We start from the raw sequence: 22440 nt of genomic DNA, 5'->3' as shown, positions 1-22440 counted from the left end.
GTAAAGTCACTAATCATAGATTTTGACTACTTGCTCTTAATACTTAGTAAGAAAGACATTTCCCTTGCCCCGAAATGTACATTTCTATTAATTAATTAATTAATAACCAAAATTGAGTGTTCACGGGATGAACCGAGTATTTGGTTGTAATGTTAATGTAGCTACATCAAGTTAACCCGATTAACTGATCCAAATATTCATAATCGATTATAACAAGTTATGATTGATTATTAATATTTCATAGAGCTGATTCGCTACCTAATGGTGGAAGAATATAGAGCTGATTCGCTACAGCGTATTGACCTTCTACCCAGGTTTTGAACCCAGGGAGACACAGCAGGCAGACTCGAAGACGCCCGAGACCATCTGCGAGGTCACTTCAGATGTAAATCTCGGGCCAGGACGACAATTGTGCTGATTAATGTTGATGTGCTATAGCTATCTATATGTTGTGACTTTATGCTCTGTTAGCCAATCAGGAGTTAAATAATAGAATATATGTCCTTGCAAATGGTATAATTGATGTAAAATTTTGTGTAAGGTACGAGTTAGCTTTCGATCTCCTCGTGAGACTTTGCCGCTGGCTGACGTTTTCAGAAAACGTCTGAAAACAAGTCGTAATTATCCATTTTACATGTGTGCTGTCTTTATCCATTTCACTGACGTTAGTGCAAAATCCTTTTTCACTACAAAAGAAGTGAATTCTGATGAGAATTGACGAAAAATAATTAGAAAACGTTTTCAGTAGGGAAACTTTCTGTTCACTTTGCTGTCTATAAGAATGTTTCAGTTCTCTGTGAACAGTGTCAAGTTCGTATTTGAGATGGTCTCTGTGCTGAATAAGTTCATGGATTTCAGCTCGGGCCATGTTCAGGTGCTTTTCACAGGCTTTTGCTTTAGCATCTCTTTCTTTCAGTTCAATCTCTGCTCTTGCAAGGAGAGACTCGCCTTGTCGCAGCTTTTTTCTCTCCGACTGCTCTCTTCGGTCTGTGTCTAGGAGAAGATTTTCCTCTCTACTTCCTTTTGTAGCTCTGGGTCCGTTTCATCCTCTTCCTTGCGCTGTTCCTCGGTCTCGAGACGTAGCTTATCTAGGCGACTCTGGGTTTTGGCTTGGTTCCTACGGGCCTCCTCAGCATGGAGTTTTAGCGCCGTGGCCTCCTGCTCCAGGTCGAGGTTGCTTTTCTCACTTATCCGTGCCTGGGCGACGAGATTGCGGGCAAGACTTCCGATGATCTTGGTCCATTCTTTGTGGTTGTAGCTCTGTGTTGGATCGTGGGCCATCAGGCTGTCCAAGTCGGCGTCCAGCTGCTCTCGACCCAGGTGCTGTAGGTCCCTGGCGTCCTTGGGTAGGACGGTGTCTGTCATTGCGCTCAGCCAGGTCTCGAGGTGATCCCAGTGAACTGCGGGACTGGACGAACGGGACATACTGGCTCACTGTAGGCGAGAGAAAGACAGCACACACAGAAAGGCCAATGCTACAATGATGTGGCTTATTATAAGCCGTAATTTTGACTAACTGGCGCAGACAGTTAGACGGGCCGAATTTCGCGGGTCAATGCAGGTCTAAATAAAGAATTTGACAAGGCGGCAGCCCAAAGGGGTCATTAATGATGCGGACTGCTTGTTTGTCCCTTTATTCAGTTTTCCTTGATGGCTCTTGTAGGCTCTGTCTTAATGTGAACTAGAAGTACACAACTCGACAGAACAGAACAGCAGAATAGGGCAGAACACAATTAAACCGCGAGAAGAGGCGGCATGGAATAAAATTGAACAAAATAATGTTAGGAATAGATAGGCAGGAGAAAAAGGGGCCTAAGTCTACCACCACTGCTAGGGCTTATGATAGGACCAACAGGGTGGGGCGCTATCGAGGTATAAACCCTAGGAAGCTGGTGTGGCTTAGGGGAGAGAAAGAAAAGAAATGGGCCAAACACTTAAATGACCGGGGAATATCTAATATTATGTGGCCTATACTGGTGGATGGATTTTACCTTATTTTAGTTTGCCTGGGGTGAATTGAGGTCACTCTGCTGGGGACCAGCGCACAGTCAATCTTTCCAACGGTCCCAAACACTTGACCGCAGTATCCCCGGGCCCTCTGCTACTATCACGGTGCGCCCTCTCAAACAACTTGACTTTAAACACAACCGGCAACACCAAGGTGTGTCAACTGCCAGACGGCACAACAAGACTGGATTTTCCCTAGAACCCTCAAACGAGTGGCCCCTTCACGCCTTGGTTTAGGTAATTATTCCAAACTTGCCTTGTGTGTCGACTGACGGGGTTGACTTTCCTTTGGAGTGCCCAGTTGCTGATGTCGTTGCGTGCCGCACCAATGAAAAGAGACAGAAGAGTCCGAGACTTACATACGGCCAGCGTCGGTAACGCCGGTCGGATAAACCAGCTCGCTGGGAACCAACCAGAGATGACAGTCAAATCACCACAGCGCACTAGGGAATTCTACATACAAATACAGAACAGGATTTAGCAAGTGAAACTTAAAGTGAATTAAGGCTTCCTTGTTTAAACCAAATTGAGTAATTAGGTGTGTAGAAATAACAGGCAAAAGGCTTTACCAAATAATGATAAACAAAAAGGAATTTTGACAAGGATGTTAATTGTCAAAACAATCTAACCACAAGAAAAAACAGAATTAAACAAGGCAGGATGAACACACTCTTAATTTGAATAAAATGTAAACTTGTTAAACTCGATTCAAATAAGCGTGTAAAGGGACATTAAGTAACAGAATAATAACTGATAGTAGAAAGAGCAAAGGAGTAATAACAAGTATTAATCACCAAAAAGGGAAGATAATTAAAAAGGAAAGAACAAATAGGAATAGGTGGTGAACAATTCCAAAATGAAATAAAAGGAGAGAAAAAGAGATAAGCCGACTTAGCAGGGAATGCCACAAAGGCGTGCTCCCCCCCAAGTGGGATATCAGCAGCTGTACTGAGACACTTAATTCAATTTTAAGTTCAGAAATTATTTTTTTTTTCAACCAAAATTCAACCAAGTGTATTCAGTCAGAGAGGTGGGGAAGTTTTGCTAAACCCAAATACTTGTAGTAACAAATTCAACAAATGAAAATGTTTATAACAGTAAACAAAACAAAACAAAAAAACCATAGCCAAAGAAAGAAATGAAAAGGGCTGTTCGGATAACTAGCAAAGGAAAATAAATGTAAGGGAGTAGACCTATTTCGAGAATGTCCACACGATGGCGGTGTTGCGCTCACGCAGGATGAAGTGAAGGAGTGCGCAGTTTCTGAGGGTTCCGCTTGAGGTTGCCCTCTAGTGTTAGTCAGCGGTGTTACACCCTATACTTCAGTGTGACTCAAATCTGGGCTCGTGTTACGCCCTGATTGTCTGCACCATCACAGGTGAAGTTTTAAATCTTGGTGGATTCGTTTGTGCCAGTTTCCTGCACACAAGTGTGTGTGGCAGGATTTTTCTTCGCTGCCAACACACAATAAATAAATATATACACAACAGGGTTTCTTCGCTGTTGTTTTATCACTTGATCAAGGTTCAAAGACTCCCGTATACGATTCCCAATCAGATACTGGCTTGACGCGTTTTCTGATTAGGTCTGCAAAAAGTTTGCATCAGTTAGCTAGGCAGACTTTAACTTTTAGGGAGTGGTCGTTGTAGTCGATTATTAGAGGCTACCGAAATAACCACATTCAATCTTAACGACACAAATAAGGCCTTTACCTGTTTGGGGAAACTCGCCCATAACAGTTTTAGATCACGCTGAAAGAAGAGACTCGTTCTAGACAGGTGATTTCGATAATACTAAAATAAAATGTCCCACAGCAAAGAGATTTCTTCGTCTTTACCTGGAACAATTTAGTATTATGGACTGCAGTTTATTGTGCCAATCAACAGTGGCAAAAATAAATGTTGACATATATTTAGCCGCTGTTAAATGCTGAACTGAGAATCGGCTTTGTGCCTTTCAGTTCGGCGCGTTCGCGTACAGTATTAACAACAAAAATACACAAAATTGACAATGCATTAGTCCACAAAACAAAGCTTAAAATGTACCCGCATTATTCTCCACCATTATGTAGGGTTTCTTGGTTCAGATTTGGGGAATGTACAATTAATATTAATGATTGTAATCAATGATTAATCATACGGTTTGAACGAGATACCAATACATTCTAAATTGCCCCAAAACAGGGGTTATATAGCCCAAAAGTCTGCTTCAGATATATATAGATAATTAACACAACGAATTATAATTAATTAGGAATATACATCATATGCAGACAGGCTGTATTAATTTTCAGAACACCTTAATGGAATTAACCCGTACCGCAACCAATCAGTTCGTCCACCGAACCACTTTGCTCAACACTCTTAATCAATTCTCCAGAATGTTTATTCTTAATATAAGTTTACTTAATCAAAGCACGTTAACTTACTTTGATAATATCAGCTCGTAGCTTTAGATCGCACATTAAAGAGGCTTTGCTTTATGACCAACAAACACAGACAATCAAGCGTATAATTGGGTTTAATACAAGGAACTAGGATATATCCACTGATCTATATATATAACTGGATAGCTCATAGAATTCTAAACTGCCAGCAGTAGGTGAAGCTACTGGAAGTGCTCTGGCGGCCATCTTACTATTCCCTACCGACAGAGGGCATCGCGGCATGTGCAGCGTTTAACCGCGAAACAACACTCACTTAAGGATGCGGCTAAAGTGCCCACAGGTTGTAATTTATGACTATGTACATATTAAGCACACATTAGTCGTTATCCCCATGTAGATTGTCCATAACGATCATAATCTTTAATAATCAACAGTAAAAATACAACACCAAAGTGAATTAATACCCCTTTTTAAAGCAAAGTTATCCATCTGCAGATTGTTACAGGATGCAATGTTTCTCTGCCTTCATAGTTTAAATCTGTTGTTGCTCATTGTTCATAATGTTGACAAATTATACATCTGCATAATTTGCCAACATCATTAACCATTTTTGACTAGATTATATAGTAAATGTGAACTAATTTGGAGGGCGTGCACATCAACAAATTTTAAAGTTAATAAAAACGACTAGCTTTGTGTTGATATTGTAACTAGACAGTACCTCTTAGAATAAATCCAGAACCAAATATAAAAATGTAGCATAGTATACACACACAAGTTCATATGTAGTATGTGTGTGTGTGTATATATATATATATATATATATATATATATATATATATATATATATATATATACACACACACACACACACATTAATTTACCTTTACTTAATGGAATTATCCATTTGCATTCATTTCTGGAACATGTACATACCAGCTTGTGAGCATTTAATTATTTCAACAATCCCCTGATATTTTAAATCATAATCAGAAATAGGTTTATTGACATATGCACACTCAAGGAAATCATACATATTTATTTGTTCAATAACAAAAGCTTCCAAGTACATAAAAAAAATGTACTTAAAGAACAGGTGGAGCAACCAAATTAAGCACCAACTTAGTTGCAAACTAACTAGTAGTTACGAAGCCTTGAACTTTATACCCCAACTTAAGACCTTACGCACAGCTATTTACTCAACCTCATGTCCTTCCAAACCTGTATGACTTTTTCTGTGGAACACAAAAGATGACATTTAAAAAAATGTTTTTGTCCATATAATGAAAGCCATTGGTGACCAAAACAAGCTATTTTGCTCACCATTTACTTTCATTATATGGAATACAAAATACATTTTTGGGGGTTCTGCAAAAGAGTCACATGGATTTGGAAGGACATGAGGTTGAGTATATGATGACAGAATTTACATATTTGGGTCATCTTTTCTATTAATATTAAATGTTATAACTATCTGAAACACAGTAATTTTATGAGACTTATACTGCATGTTGCAAAAGTATCTTCATTGCAAATAAAAACAGACAGTATAATATTTTTTACTCTGTTAAAACAGCTCTTCAGTGAAGCCAGGCTGACTCCTCATACAGCTTTTCCTCCTGTTGCAAACCAATTCCAGTTTTATTCAGTGCGATGTTTATTGAAATCCAAACGGCAAATTTACCTTGTTTAACTTCAACAATATCCATGTGCACCGTTTCAGGGCTGGACTGGAAAGAGAAATCGGCCCGGGATTTGACATAACTGTCAAAAAGTTGTTGGGGGGGGTAATGTTCGCTAACGCGGCGGCTCGTTTTAGATTATCGCGGCCGACACAGCGACCCGCTCGGTTCTCCCGATGGCCAGTCCACCCTGATCGGCCCCAAAGTTTGTCGGTCCACCGGAAAAATGTCCGGTAGTCCAGATTACCAGTCCTGCCCTGCTCCTCGTCTATTCCAATTGATCACTTTATAAATGATGCCCGTGAGCTGGACTGTATTCAGGCCTGCACTGCAAAAACTACAAATCACACACAGAGAATTAATGAAAGCCCACATTATATTTATCATATGTAACCGGTGTTGATCTGCAATTAGATATTCAACTTGACCAAAAAAGCTGACTTAGGAAAATAACCACAATGAATAACAGTATAACTCACTAAGTTAACGTTAGCTGCATAGCTAATATTCATTTATCCTAAGAAAATAACCACAATGCACGTTCAACGTAAACAAAAGCTACTGAAACATAATTATGTATTCAGAATAAAAACTTTAAAGCCTGCAAAAAATATGTTTGAAAATGTCTACTGATATCTTACCTCAGTTTCTTAAACTTGTTTCTATTGAAACACGTGCGCACGTCTTGCCGCTGAACGTAATGCTGCTGCAATAAAGAGTAACATAACACGCTCACATTTAGAATAAGCAGGGGGGGAAAATTAAAGTCAAAATAAATAATGAATTACATATTTAGGAAGATTGCATTGTGATACAGTGTATGCAGACATACGAAATGTGTTTTAATGTGACTGGATGGGTACAAATTACTCACCAAAACAGACGATTTCCCATTGAGACACATAGTAGTACAGAATGTTAGGGAATACCAAGATGGCGGCGCAGTAGCTTCACTGTTGTGACGTCATGAGCTATCCAGTTATATATATAGATCAGTGGATATATCACTACACTTAAACAAACATAGAACACATTTAACAACAAACATTTAACATAGAACAAACAAAGTAGGCTAAAACAGTAAGGAAAATGATAGCAAACTTGTTACAACAGTTAAACCTTAAGAGCCAGCACGGGAATTACACACTTTAACGCATTTGAATTTAGATGAAATAATACTTGCACAATGGTCCTTTGTGTCGCTGAACAAGACTGCGTGTGTGCGTGAATGTCCTCGTTGCATCCGTGAGATGGAGGATTCCCTTGGTGCTTCCTGAGCGTGGATCGCTCGCGGGAAGTTCAAAATGTCTTAAAGAGTAGTTGTTGACTGAGGGAGCTGAGTTTTGTCCGAAGACAAGGAAAAGACTGAGATAAACGCCAAATAAAATAAAAGACAAAGAAAGAAAAAAACGAGAGCGCTTGAAAAGACAGAAGCGCGAAGAGGAAGAGGACAAAAAAAGAGAGTGATTCCACACCAGATCTTGACTTTTAAGGTAGGGAGGTCACGCCTCCTTTGGGAGGAATGACCAAATGAGGCACCTCAGTTTTGGCGCGAGAAGGTTCCCTTTGTCTTGTCAAGGCTACTCATTTGCCTAATTTATGACAGTGTCCTGGATGTGGTTTGAATCACTCAAAAGATGGTAAAACATAGCAGAATACATTTTAATGTAACCTTATATATATATTCAGCTAGGGCGAGTCGTAAGGTTTAATTTGATACCAAGAAACTTGTATTTGGTACACTTAAAAGTGAATATATATTCTTAGACCCGTTATATATAAGCCCTCAGAGTTTAACTACACAACTAAACAATCTTAACTAGTTTGATATAACAGCAGAAATACCCAAGCATACGGGAATAAAACATATTTCCTTAAAAATAAGCCATTTCTTGATTTTAAATGGTATGACTGTATAGATTTTCAGTGTGTAGATGGCAATATCACGAGTGTCTCTGGAGAGGCTCTTTGGGTTGTAAAAACGTCAAGAAGCATTCTAACTCCCAGACCTGCTGGCACTACCTCGTGATTTAGATGGGGAGTCACAGGGTGTGGGGGTTTTATGATCCTTCGCACAAATGTGTGCATTGCATTCAGAATTATTGAGTTCATGATTTTCCGTTCATACTCTACACTGGATCTGCACCATGTAAACTGCACCACTTTTCGAAGACACCCCATTTATTGGTGTAGATTCTTCTGGTGGAGGGAGCCCTAGCACTAAGAATGGTCTCGATAACTTCAGGCGACAGCCCTGTGTCCCTCAGTTGGTACCCTTCAGGGGCCAAACATGAAGTTTCCACAATTCGGGCCGGGGATGAAATATCGTCCCCTGTGCCTGAGACAGAAGGTCCCTCCTGTCCGGAATTGCCCAAGGCGAGCCGTCGAGGAGAGATATAATTTCTGAGAACCAAATCCTGTTTGGCCAGCGAGGCCAGACCCAGGGGGGCTGGGTGACTCAGAGAGAAGTAGAGGGGACATTGCGCAGTCTCTTGAGAGGCGAAGAGGTCCACTTCTGCTCTGTAAAATCTCTCCCAAATTTGTTGTACTACCTCGGGGTGGAGTTTCCACTCGCCCCTCGGTATGTTTTGTCTGGACAGAAAATCTGCTCCCACATTTAGGCGTCCAGGGATGTAAATTGCCCTGAGTGACAGGAGCTTGCCCTGGGCCCAAAGGAGAATCCGACGTGCCAGCAAATTCAGGTGGCGAGAACGTAGACCTCCTTGATGGTTTATGTAGGAGACTGCTGCTATGTTGTCCACCCGCACAAGGACATGGCAGCCTCTCAGATGTCGGAGGAAGTATTTCAGGGCCAGAAATACCGCCATCAGCTCGAGGCAGTTGATGTGCCAATCGAGCTGATGACCCTCCCATTCCCCTTGGGCTGGACGACCACTTAAGATCACACCCCAACCCGTCAGAGAGGCGTCTGTCGTTAGCATCCTGCGACGACATGACGCACCGAGAGTGGGACCCAAGGTAAGGAACCGGGGTCTGAACCACACAGAAAGGGAACGAAGCGCTCGGCGCGTAACCCTTATTTGCCTTAGGGGACTGGCCCTTGGATGAAATCCCCTGGCTTTTAGCCACAGCTGAAATGGTCTCATATGGAGAAGGCCCAAAGGAATCACCGTGGACGCAGACGCCATGAGACCTAGTATTCGTTGATACTGATGAACAGTGCAACTTTGACCTAGCCTGAGATTGCTCAGGGAGTTCTGGATGGACCTGACACGAGCGGGAGACAACTGTGCCCGCATCGTGATCGAGTTCCATATAATCCCTAGACAGGTAATTTCCTGGGTTGGAGAAAGAACGCTCTTTTGGATGTTGAGTCTCAGACCCAGAGAACCTAGATGAGCCAAGACGATATCCCTGTGCTGAACTGCCAGTTCTTGAGATTGTGCTAGTATCAGCCAGTTGTCTAAATAATTCAGAATGCGGATGCCCTGGAGTCGCAAAGGAGCCAGTGCTGCATCCATGCATTTCGTGAATGTGCGGGGTGATAGGGCTAGGCCGAATGGAAGAACCCGATACTGGAAGGCTTCGTCCCCGAAAGCGAACCTCAGGAACTTCCTGTGCTGTGGCAGAATTCCAATATGGAAATATGCGTCCATGAGATCGACCGTGACCAGCCAGTCATGATGTTGGATCTGAGACACGACCGACTTGACAGTTAGCATCTTGAACTTGAACACCCTGACCGAGCGGTTCAAGCCTCGAAGATGTAGAATCGGACGCAACCTCCCACCCTTCTTGGGAACCAGGAAGTATCTACTGTAATAGCCTGACTCTTTCTCTGGAAGGGGAACATGTTCTATGGCCCCTTTTGCCAAGAGATTTTGCAGTTCTCTCCACATTAGACATGCCTGCTCCGGTCTTACGGTAGTGGGAACCACGCCGTTGAAACGCGGAGGGCGGCGAGTGAATTGAATTCTGTAGCCTCTTTCTACTGTCTTTAGAACCCACATAGAAATACCTGGCAGAAGTTTCCACGCTGCCAGGTTCTCTGAGATGGGTACTAATTTCAACACTTCCTGTTGAGGGGATGTTGTGTTCCATGTCCTGGATTAAGGCAGGAAGCAACGGTACACCCAACTCTTTGTTGGAAGCCTCTTATCACCCGAAACACAAAAGGCGGCGGGAGTGAAGAGGTTTCGTGAGGGTATCGGGAGGGCCGAAGTGGATGATACAGGCGCCCCGTCCCGAAGGGAACTACCCTCACAAAGTTGGGTACAAGACCGTCAGGGCTTCTTTCTTTTAGAAATCACAGCCCTGAGGTCTTTCTTGGGCGGCTGCTGAGGGCGACGAGCCTGTCCCCAGTCCCTACGAGGGGGAGCACGACTCGCCACGATCTGTTTTTGAGCCTCTCTCCTAGCAGAATCGAGGCGAGACTGGGTGGCCGACGGCCCTGCCCCCTGAGTGCGGCGAGGAAGAAACTGCCCAAAGGCTTCCTCATGGCTTTTCGCCTCCTGGAATCTGGAGATAACCGTATTCATGGTGTCTCCGAAGAGACCAGAAGGCGAAACCGGGGCATCGATTAAGAAAACTCTGTCCCTATCTCGGATGCCTGACAGGTTAAGCCATAAATGCCTCTCCGTACTGACCAAAGCAGACATAGATCGGCCAATGGCACGGGCTGACTGCTTGGTCGCGCGGAGAGACAAATCCATAGCTCGACGAAGCTCTGAAAAGGCCTCTTCGTCGAGAGTTTTACCCGCACTCAGATCTTTTAGCAGGTCAGCCTGGTACGCCTGTAACACAGCCATGGTGTGCAGCGCAGCACCAGCCTGACCTGCCGCTTGATAAGCCCTCCCTGCTAGCATGGAGGTAGTTCTGCATGGATTAGAGGGGAGAGCAGGTTTTTTCAAAGACGATGCCGAACCCGTGATGACGTGATTCACACAAATTCACAGCTGTTCACTATGCATTATTGTTCCCCGTAGCGCTTAGCAAAAGCGCAGCATCATAGTGAAGCTTTTTGTAAAGGGAACTGTTTCTATCAGAAAATGTCTGAAAAGAAGTCGTAATTATACATTTTTACATGTAGTGCTGTCTTTTATCCATGTCACTTACATTAGTGCAAAATCCTGTTTCACTACAAAAGTGAATTCTGATGAGAAATAACTAGAAAAAAAGATACGAAAAAGCTTTAATTAGGGACTTTGAGAGATGTATATATTGCACAGAGTTCTCTGTGGACACTCAGAATTCGTCATTATATTTACGGTTTCTATCAGAAAATGTCTGAAAAGAAGTCGAAATTATACATTTTTACATGTGTGCTGTCTTTATCCATGTCACTGACATTAGTGCAAAATCCTGTTTCACTACAAAAGAAGTGAATTCTGATGAGAAATAACTTGAAAATAGATTTGAAAAAGCTTTAATTAGGGACTTTGAGTGATGTATATATTGCACAGAGTTCTCTGTGGACATTCAGAATTCGTCATTATATAAATAACAGTAAACTGTTTCTATCAGAAAATGTCTGAAAAGAAGTCGTAATTATACATTTTTACATGTAGTGCTGTCTTCATCAATGTCACTGACATTAGTGCAAAATCCTGTTTCAATAAAAAATAAGTGAATTCTGATGAGAAATAACTTGAAAAAAGATTTGAAAAAGCTTTCATTAGGGACTTTGTATATATATTGTATATATTGTATAGAGTTCTCTGTGGACATTCAGATTTTGTCATTATATTTAAACTTTTTCTATCATAAAACGTAAGAAATTAAGTCGTGTAATTAAGCATTTTTACAAGTAGTGCGGTCTTTATCAATGTCAGTGACAATAATGCAAAAATCCTGTTTCACTACAAAAGAAGTGAATTCTGATGAAAAATCACTTGAAAAAAGATTTGAAAAGGCTTTCAGCAGGGACTATGAGAGATGTATATATTGCACAGAGTTCTGTGTGGACATTCAGATTTCGTCATTATATTTACTGTTTCTATCATAAAACGTAAGAAATTAAGTCGTGTAATTATGCATTTTACATGTGTGCTGTCTTTATCAATGTCACTGACATTAGTGCAAAATCCTGTTTCACTACAAAAGAAGTGAATTCTGATGAGAAATAACTTGAAAAAAGATATGAAAAAGCTTTCAATAGGGACTTTGTATATATATATTGTATAGAGTTCTCTGTGGACATTCAGAATTCGTCATTATATAAATAACAGTAAACTGTTTCTATCAGAAAATGTCTGAAAAGAAGTCGTAATTATACATTTTTACATGTAGTGCTGTCTTCATCAATGTCACTGACATTACTGCAAAATCCTTTTTCACTACAAAAGAAGTGAATTCTGATGAGAAATTACTTGAAAATGACTCAAAGCTTTCAGGGCTTAAAACTTTGTTTTAGGACTTTTGTTAGCTGGTTTATGAAATTTGCAGAATTTTGTGTTGACATTCAGATTTCGTCATTATATTTACTGTTCCCCTTCCCCTCCACCTTGTGTCGGAGAAGCAACACTAGGGGTCTCCCTTGAGCCACCGAATATACCTCTGATGTATGAAAAAAAGCCAATGAGAAGTTGGCAGTCAGTATTTGCATACCCCGCCCCCGGACATACGGGTATAAAGGCGAGGCAAATAGTTCATTCCGAAATTTTCTTCGGAGCCGAAAGTCGTGTACTGCAGTCTGCTGCGAGTTACACACACCAAGTTCCCTTTACAAAAAGCTTCACTATGATGCTGCGCTGCTAAGCGCTACGGGGAACAACTCTAATTGTGACCAAGCTGAATATTGTGTGCAACACATCAATGAACATTGACCGGAATTTATAGCCTCGGCTGATGTAATCATTAGACGCACCTGCGGCCAGGCTATAAATGGATACGTCACCAGGTGTCGTCAGAAAATATTTTTTCAGAGCAATTCTGTTTCTGTGTGCTTTACAAACCCTGTCAAAACTTTCTTTCCTCTGTTAGGAGTTAGAATTGTTTAGACAGTGCGCAGTGAATATTTTCCTCTTTTCTCTTCTGTTTAGAAAATATTATATATATATATATATATATATATATATATATATATATTTCTAAAAAAAGAATAAAAAAAGGTAATGACTGAAAGCCGTAAACACTGCATAAGTTTTTGCTGTTTGTTTGGGGGTAAGAGCACGCTGCTCTCGCGTTGCAGCAGGGCGGGTGCGAGCACTGCGATTTGCTTTAACAGGCAAAGTGCTTCGTGCTCGCCTCGCTTGCTTCCGGGAGTCAGCACTCACAAAAAAAAAAAAAAAAAGATCGTTCGTGGGGCTCTTGCATGGATTTGGCTGAGGAGCAAGAGACGGGTTGATCTCTTTCTCTCACTCTCTCCCCAAACCCAGCTGGTCCTTCACAAGATCTCGAAGCGCGTTTCGAAGCTTCTTCGGATCATGAGGAGGATCGCGATTCTCTTCCCGCCTCCGAGCTTTCCGTCCGCGATAAAAAAATCTATGGAGGAATTGCTCGATGTTGTTACTCGTGCGGTTGCCAGATTGGACTGGCCACGCGAAAAAGAGACCCCCAAACGCTCCAAATTAGGGGATAGATTTTATCTTCCAGTCTAAGAAAGGGAACGCCTCATGGGTCCCTTCCCTTCTTCGATAACCTCCATGAAGAGCTTTTTCGCTCATGGAGAACCCCTAAAAAAATATATATATATATATATATATATATATATATATATATATATATATATATATATATTTTCTTCCCGTGTTCACATACCCTCGACGTCATTATATTCGACTATCGTGGGTGTTGAGGCACGGGGGTATTCAGTGATGCCGCCGGTCGAAGAGACGCTTGCGGGCTATGTCTCGTCGGGCTCGGTTCCTGAAAGTTCGCTTCCGGGGGCGAAGTCTTCCAGGGTCAGGTTCTTTCACTCGGCCTAGCCCTTTTTACCCGCACATTCACAATGCATGATGTAGCATTGGCTCCTTGCGACTCCGGGGCATCCGCATTCTGAATTATGTAGACGACTGGCTGATCCTAGCGCAGTTCCAGGAACTGGCAGTTCAGCACAGGGACATCGTCTTCGCTAATCTGTTTCTCTGGGCTTGAGGCTCAACGCCAAGAAAAGCGTCCTCTCTCCCACTCAGAACACTGCCTATCGGGGCATCGTATGGAGTTCAATCACAATGCGGGCACAACTGTCTCCCGCTAGGATTGAGTCCATTCAGATCACCCTGAGCAAAGTCAGGCGAGGTCAAGGTTGCACTGTTATCAGTATCAACGATTTCCAGGTCTCAGGGCCACCGCGTCCACGGTGATCCCTCTGGACCTTCTGCTCATGAGACCGTTTTTGTTGTGGCCAAAAGCCAGGGGATTTCTTCCAAGGGCCAAAACCCCTAGGCTAAAAAGGGTTACACGCCTCAGGCTTCATTCCCTTTCTATGTGGTTCAGACCCCAGTTTTCTGCCTTGGGTCCCACTCTAGGTGCGTCTTGTTGTCACAGGCTGCTAACAACAGACGCCTCCCTGACGGGCGGGGTAGCGGCCTTAAGTGGTCGTCCAGTTTAAGGGGACAGGAGGGTCATCAGCTCAGTTGTCACAGTCACTGTCACGGGTTGATGGCTGCATTTCTGGCCCTGAAATACCTCCTCCTGAGGCGGCCATGTCTTGGTGCGGGTGGACAATACAGCGATAGCCTCTTACATAAATCATCAAGGAGACCCACGTTCTTGTCAGCTGTAGTTCTGACACGTCGGGTTCTCCTTAGGGCCCAGGGCAAGTTCCTGTCACTCAGGTCAGTTATATCCCTGGATGCCCGTATATGGGAGCAGATTTACGGTCCAGACAGAAAATACCAACGGGGGAGTTAAGAACTCCACCCTAAGGTAGTAGTTGCCCAGAGTTCGCCAGCAAGGGTTTTTGCCTCTTACTGATAGCACCGCGCTGGCCGAACAGGCCTTGGTTCTCGGAGCTAATCTCTTCCCTCGATGGCTCGCCTTGGGCAGTTCCGAAACAGGAAGGATCTTCTATCTCAGGCACAGGGCAATATTTCATCCCTGCCCCAAATTGTGGAATCTTTCTTGTTTGGCCCCTTAGGGTACCAACTGAGGGACACAGGGCTCTCTCCTGAGGTTATCGAGACCTTTTTAAATGCCAGGCTTTTTCCACTTGGAACAAGTTTGGGTGAGATCTTAGGGCAGAAGAGGACCTCTTCGCCTCTATGAATAGCACAATGTCTCCTCTACTTCTCCCTGAAATCACCCAGCCACCTTGGGTCTGGATGTTAAGACACATACATGACCCAGAATGCATCTGTATGCGTTTCTTTCCCCAGTTTCTCTGCTCCCGGGAGTCTTGGCAATGTTCACCAGCAAGGGTCTTGCCTCCTATTAATGGCGCTGCGCTGGCCGAACAGGAAATGTTTCTCGGAGTTTATTCCTCTCCTCGACGGCTCGCCTTGGGTGATTCCGAACAGGGAGGACCTTCTCATCCTTGGCCCGAATTGTGAAACCTTTCATGTCTGGCCCCTAAGGGTACCAAATGAGGTTCACAGGGTTTTCTCTTGAGGTTATCGAGACCATTTCAAGTGCTAGGGCTCCCTCCACTTGGAACTGATCTGGGTAGATTTTACAGGGCAGAAGAGGACCTCTTCACCTCTGTTGATAGCGCAATGTCTCCTCTACTTCTCCCCGAGTCGCCCAGCAACCCCTCCCCTCGGGAGGGGCTGATCATAGTAACGCATTCATAGCACAAATGCACCTGCATGCTTTTCCTTCTACTAAAGTTCTTATTACAGAACCAGCTAACTGCCAGTTTGCTTCAGTTCTGAATTTTCTGTAGAAAAAACTGTCAGCGGGCACTTGCCTCACCACTGCCAGGTTCTATGTGGCCACTGCAGTTTGCCACGGCTTGGTGGGCGGGGTGCCCTCAAAGAGGCATCCTCATTATTGCCCGGGCCTACGAGGCGTGTGGTCAAGCTTCGCCAGTAGGTTTTAGGGCACACTCTACCAGAGGGCTCTCCTCCTCTAAAACCTTGGCTAGAGGTCTCCGTCTGCAGCAAGTTTGTGATGCGGCAGGTTGTCCTCTCCGCACACATTCATTGGACTTTTCTAGTTTGGATGTTCTGCACTCCGGGCTCTTATGCCCTTGAGTCGACATCTCAGCTCATGCCTGAACAAGTTTGTGATGTGGCAGGCTGGTCCTCTCCACACACATTCATCAAATTTGAATGGTTTAGATGTTTATGCAACTCCGGGCTCTTATGCCCTTGAGTCAACATATCAAGCTCATGTCTGAGACCTCTCGTGTTTTTCTGAGTACACTGCACAACCGTAGGGGTCCGGACAGCCCCAAGTGCGGCGGCGTGGGTATTGCGGCATCATAGTGAAGCTTTTTGTAAAGGGAACATCTTGGGTTACATGTGTAACCCTTGTTCCCTGAAAACAAGGGTTAAAGGATGCTGCGCTGCTTTGCCGCACTGGGACGTCCCAGGACTGCTCTTCAAAAAGAAGTATCTGATGACACCTGGTGACATATCCATTTATAGCCTGGCCGCAGGTGCGTCTAATGATTACATCAGCCGAGGCTATAAATTCCGGTCAATGTTCATTGACGTGTTGCACACAATATTCAGCTCGGTCACAATTAGAGTTGTTCCCCGTAGCGCTTAGCAGCGCAGCATCTCGTTCCGCTTTTTTCAGGGAACAAGGGTTACACATGTAACCCGAGACGTTTTCCATGTATTCCTCTGATGATCTGCATGCTGTTGGATTTGACGGCGCATAACAGCGGCTTTCTCCTATCCTGTGCACGGCTGTGCATTGTTGCCCCTGGGTGCTTCGACAGCGCAGATAAAAACTCGAAAGAGTTTCTTAAAAGAGTGATTTTATTTAAAAGAGTAATTTCCTCTAAAAGAGCAAACACAGCGCGCGTTGAACGTCCTTTTCAGGACGCGTCTTTATAAAAATGCCGTTCCGCCGCTGTGTAGGTCCTGGATGCGGTAGAGTGCTCTCCATTTCAGACGGCCACAGGCGTTGTCTGGGTAGCGATCACACCGAGGCTGCATTTGTGGATGGTTCATGTTCTCACTGCGAGAACATGACCATGACAACGTTGCGGTCGCGACTTGTTTTCAACCGAGAACAAGCCACTCCAGCCGCCCCTCGCATTGCTCCTCCTTCCCACGGGATTGAGGACGGTACGAGTGGTGCTGGAGGCGATTTGGGGCGGCAGCGGGTGCGGCTCCGTTGGGTACCAGAGACCCGCGGACCACCCATTCCCCAGCACGCTCGTTGACTCCTGTCCGTGCTCGAGGCAGCAGCGGCTCGCCTCACAGCCAGCCTGCCTATCCTCTGGAGCTTGAAGCTGATGAGCTCGCCGCTGCATTGGAGAGCGCGGCGTCTGACGCGGATGACTCCCCTGGGCTGCCACCTTCGGGCCAGCACCCCCAGGCTGAGGCTGACGCTCAGATGTCCGACATGCTTTCCCGGGCCGCTGCCAGCGTGGGCTTGGACTGGAACCCTCCGTCCTCCCCACAGCCATCGCGGTTGGATGACTGGTTCCTGGGGTCTGGGCGCCGCTCACGGCCACGCCCCCCCAGTCCCGTTTTTCCCAGAAGTGCATGATGAGCTGACGTCCCTGTGGAGAGCACCTTTCACCTCTCTCGCTGAGCCACGTCTCCTTGAAAACAAAGAAGCAGCAGTCTCTAAACTCACGTTGCGTAGCTTGCTGAAGTCAGATGTAGTCCAGGGAGCAAACATTTGAGAGCAGGATAGATGGGAGAGCCGGCCCGCTAGGGTTTGTTTTTAGCCTAGCACGGACCCCCGCCCTCTTGCCGCGCTTCCGCTTCCTCACACACTGCTTACGACGTCCTCTCCCCCGGCCACCGGCATCAGGCGACGCTGAGGACTGGAGGCCTGGTCTCTGTAGTAAGCAGAGTTTGCGTAGCGCCTCCTGCAGGTCATCATGCAGCTTGGTTGTTGCATGAATCCTATATTTGAGCAGTGTTTGGCGATGTTAAACACGAACACCGGTTGCTCCGATGTCCCTGTGCCACAAAAGTCGGGTTACTTAACAAAAATAGCACCATTTTGGATCCGGAGCAGCTGCTGTGTGCTATCACGCCGCCATCTTCTAATGTGTTTCATCCACAACTGTCCCGAAGGAGTGTTATTCCACAAAAAATCCAGCCGCTAGGTGGAGCCAGCACAAAAAGAAACAAAAAAGGCGCCAAGCTTCCTCTTACAGTCAAGTGAATTTTCAGTGAGTCAAGCTTGGTGACACTTGAGAGCCATGTGAGAAACACACCATGTCAGTGACCGCAGTCATTGATTTATGAAAAACATTGCTTGTTGTGGGTATGTAAATATTTTTCGGCCATCCTTAGTATCTATTCTAAATTTGGCCAGGAACATCAGTGCAAAAGTGACCCTCCGTCGATGCAAGAGTTTCTTGAAGGAGTGTTACTACACAAAACAAACTCCAGCCAAACAAAAAAGGCACCCAGTTTCCTCAGACAGTCAAGTGAATGTTCAGTGAGTCACACTCAATTGGGGGCAACGTGAAAATCACCAAATGGCTTACTCACCCCATTGTCTCTATGAAAGACAATGCTTGATGTGGGCTTCCTTATTATCTATTCTCAATTTGGCTGGAAACATCAGTGCAAAAGCGATCTTCTGTTGATGTAAGAGATTCTTGCATTCCTTGAACCGATCACGTTTATCTCTTTTCAAATTCGTAAAGTCTGGGAACAAGAAAATAATGCCTTCCTTTACTCCTTGCATAACACAAGATCATTAACGGATGATCTCAGAAATTTGGCCAGAATTGATCAGGGCCTGTCTCCCTCCACGGATCTCAGCTCGGAACCCTTTGAGCATTGTCGATTTCCAGCTTATGGCCTGTTATGTCGAGCAGATTCAGAAGGAGCCCATCCAGGAATTTCATCACATCCCGACCCTCTCCAGGCTCAGGAATACCGACAATATGGATGTTATTTTGCAGGCCACGGTTCTCCATGTCCTCCAACTTCTCCTAGACGCACTCCAAATCAACCTTGGTTGCGAGCGGATTAGCAGATAATTCCCTCTCCGATGACTCAGACAATTGATCCGTTTCTCGACATCCCCTACTCTTGTAACCATCTCAGAGAACTTCACCTCCAAGTCAGCAACGACCTTTGTCAGAATTGGCGACATGCCCAGCATCTCTTGCCGCATTTCCCGCATCTCTCAGACCAAATCAACTCCCTTTTGAATTCTTTCAAATATTGTCCTCCTAGAACAGCTATGAAACAGAGTGTATGGAATTTCACTGGGATTGTTTCATTAAAAAAGTTAAAACTAGTGCGCAGAGCTTGCCATTCACACGTCCGATCCTCGCATGGCATCACATAACAAGTCATTCTCAAGGCTTATTGAAAATAATATTACACGCATATTTTAGGTATGAGCTTAGAAACAAGATCTTTTAAAATCAAGAGATGAGATTATTTATCAAAATATACCAGTCAAATTATTTTGCATACGAATGCCACTTTTTTGCTAATCTAGACATAAAAACGAATCTAAGCGAATTGAGGCCTTCTGCAAGGAAGAATCACAACTCCCCTCACGTGTGTCACTTAGAGCAGAGTGTGAGGCTTCCTCAAGATTTGCTTTCTTGTCTGTACTTTTTGCAGTTTCAATCCTTTGTGTAAAGGATTCTTTTTTTAATCCCCCTTTAATTTAGAATGCCAAATTCCCACTACTTAGTAGGTCCTCGTGGTGGCGCGGTTCTTGCCTCAATCCGGGTGGCGGAGGACAAGTCTAAGGTGCATCCGCTTCTGAGACCATCAATCCACACATCTTATCATGTGGCACGTTGTGCATGACACCACGGAGACTCTGCATGTGGAGGCTCATGCTACTCTGAAATCCATGCAAATTACCACACACCCCATTGAGAGAGACCCCATGTGACTACCCTCTCTAGCAACCGGGCCAATTTGGTTGCATATGAGACCTGGCTGGAGTCACTCAGCACAACCTGGATTCAAACTTGCGACTTCAAGGGCCGGTTGCATAAAACTGTTTTAGACTAGTCTTACTAGTTAGTCGTCTAAAATGTTGGTCTTAATTTTTTCAGTCAGTTGCATAAAAACTTAGATCAGTCTAATTAAAGACCAAAATTTAAGAGCACACCTCAGGCTAACTTTTGTTTACATTCCATTTTGCCATTGAAAATAACTGTCAGCTGAGCCTGTGGGGGCTGAAACGGGCTTGAGTTGAGACTTGGTTGAAGACTTTGACTTGAAAAATGGTAACAAAATGTTGTGTTTTTAATTATTTGGGTTAAATCACTAAATGTGTTCATTAAAATACATTTTTAAGCATTGTAGTCCTCTAATAAGCAAATATTCTCAGCGAATTAAAAATGTATTGAGTGTCCACTGTCAGCCATTTTTTTTAAGCTGTTCAGTGTCTTATTTTCCCCACAATGCAATGCAAATTAGACTGTCTTACTAAAGACAACTTTTAGCTTGTTTTATGCAACAGGCTTTCTATGGCGTATTTAGCTAGTCAAACTAATTGTTAGACGCAGTCTTAAGTTAATGGCTATGTTTATGCAACCGGCCCCAGAGGTTGTAGTCAGTGTCAATACTCACTGAGCTTCCCAGAACCCTGTGTAAAGGATTCTTAAAATTCCCGCTCAATAACTGAACATTTTAATCTTGGATTTCATAAGAAAACTATAACTGCAAATAACCCAAAAATACTTAACACCATCATTCTGGAATTTAAGAGACAACGAATTACATCCCAAACACTTGTAAATTCTTATTAACTTAGTTATAATTCAGTTATAATGCATGATAAAACTTCCTACTAATTAGTTTGTTTGTTTTAAACATGAATAATACATTACACATTATGAAAAACATAATTGTCGTGATTATGATCAGCTTAAACCTTGAATGAGCGTTCTAGGCACTTGTGTGCAGGATAAAATTACAGTAAATTTGCAATTGTCTCACAGTTCCTAGATTAAGAAAAGATGTTCTGAGATACACTTGTAAACACTTGAAGTTTATTTTTACATTTGAAGTTATGAGCATTAGTTTATTCTGCTAAAGATAATACCAAGGAATACTTTCAAAGAAAGCCTGCTTTCTTCAAGTCATTAAGCTCTTTTTGTCTTGGGTGAGTTTTAGCATATGATGGTCAGGCATTCCCCAGGAAATGTCTCATTTTAAGTGTGTCAAATTATTAATTGTCCAGAATAGAGGTTATTTATCTCTCTTGGAATTTGATTACAAGTGATGCAGGTTTTTCCAAGTGTGTGTTCGGACAGATCTGCCCATGTTTCTCAAGATGATTAAGTTATGCAGATGGCCATACTTGTCTCATTTAGCTGGGTCATGCCAGACTTTAAGGAGCCATTTTATTGGCTTATTAGTTTATGGCTTTTGAGGAATTTCTAGGGGTTCTGAGCATTGAAATGAACGACTTTTCCATGAGATCCTACATAAATGACCCATAAGAATTAGCATAAGAATTTTCAACTGCATTAATGGTGCATTAATATAGAATGGTGACTAAAACTAACTGGAACTAACTGTGCATTAAACAATGACAAACGCATTCCATCCGGAATGCAGACCATGACATCTTGTGTGGTCTGAGTAAGTGTCATATTACAGATCAAGTCAAGTCATTTTTATTTGTATAATGCCTTTCACAACACACATAATTTCAAAGCAGCTTTACAGAAGATCAGGCATAGATGATAAAACTGTAATATCTATAATGTCTTAGAATCATCATTGATAATGATGGCACACAAGACAAACATAAATATCTGCAGTTCTGTACACTGCGTGCACAATTATTAGGTAAACTGTATTCCTCAGGATTAATTTTATTGTTGAACAAACACAATGCTCTCAGTCAATTCAAAATGTTATTGAACCTCAAACCTGAATGTTTAACAAAGGAAAAGTGAGTTTTGTCTTTCTCAAGGGGATATTAGTGTGCACAATTATAAGGCAAACATAATAATAATAATCAAAAATAATTTTTCCCAACTCTAAATTTTTTGAGTAAGTGCAACAAATAAGTAACACAAATGCTGTTCAAAGATGTGTATTGTCTTCCCTCACTGTAAATCTCACATTTGAGAAGGGCCCACAAGTTCTCAGTAGGATTTAAGTCAGGTGAGGAAGGGACCAGGTCATTATTTGGGCATATCTGAGGCTCTTGCTGGCTATCCAAGCAGAGGAGTACATGGATGCATGTGATGGAGCATTGTCCTGCATAAAGATCATGGCCTTCTTGAATGCTAAGGACTTCTTCCTGTACCACTGCTTGAAGAAAGTACTGTCCAGAAACTGGTAGTAGGTTTGGGAGTTGAGTTTCAGTCCATCATCAACTCGAAAAGGT

Source organism: Xyrauchen texanus, chromosome 38 (genome assembly GCF_025860055.1).
Source record: "Xyrauchen texanus isolate HMW12.3.18 chromosome 38, RBS_HiC_50CHRs, whole genome shotgun sequence".
Taxonomy (NCBI): Eukaryota; Metazoa; Chordata; class Actinopteri; order Cypriniformes; family Catostomidae; genus Xyrauchen; species Xyrauchen texanus.
This window is presented reverse-complemented; position numbering follows the sequence as displayed.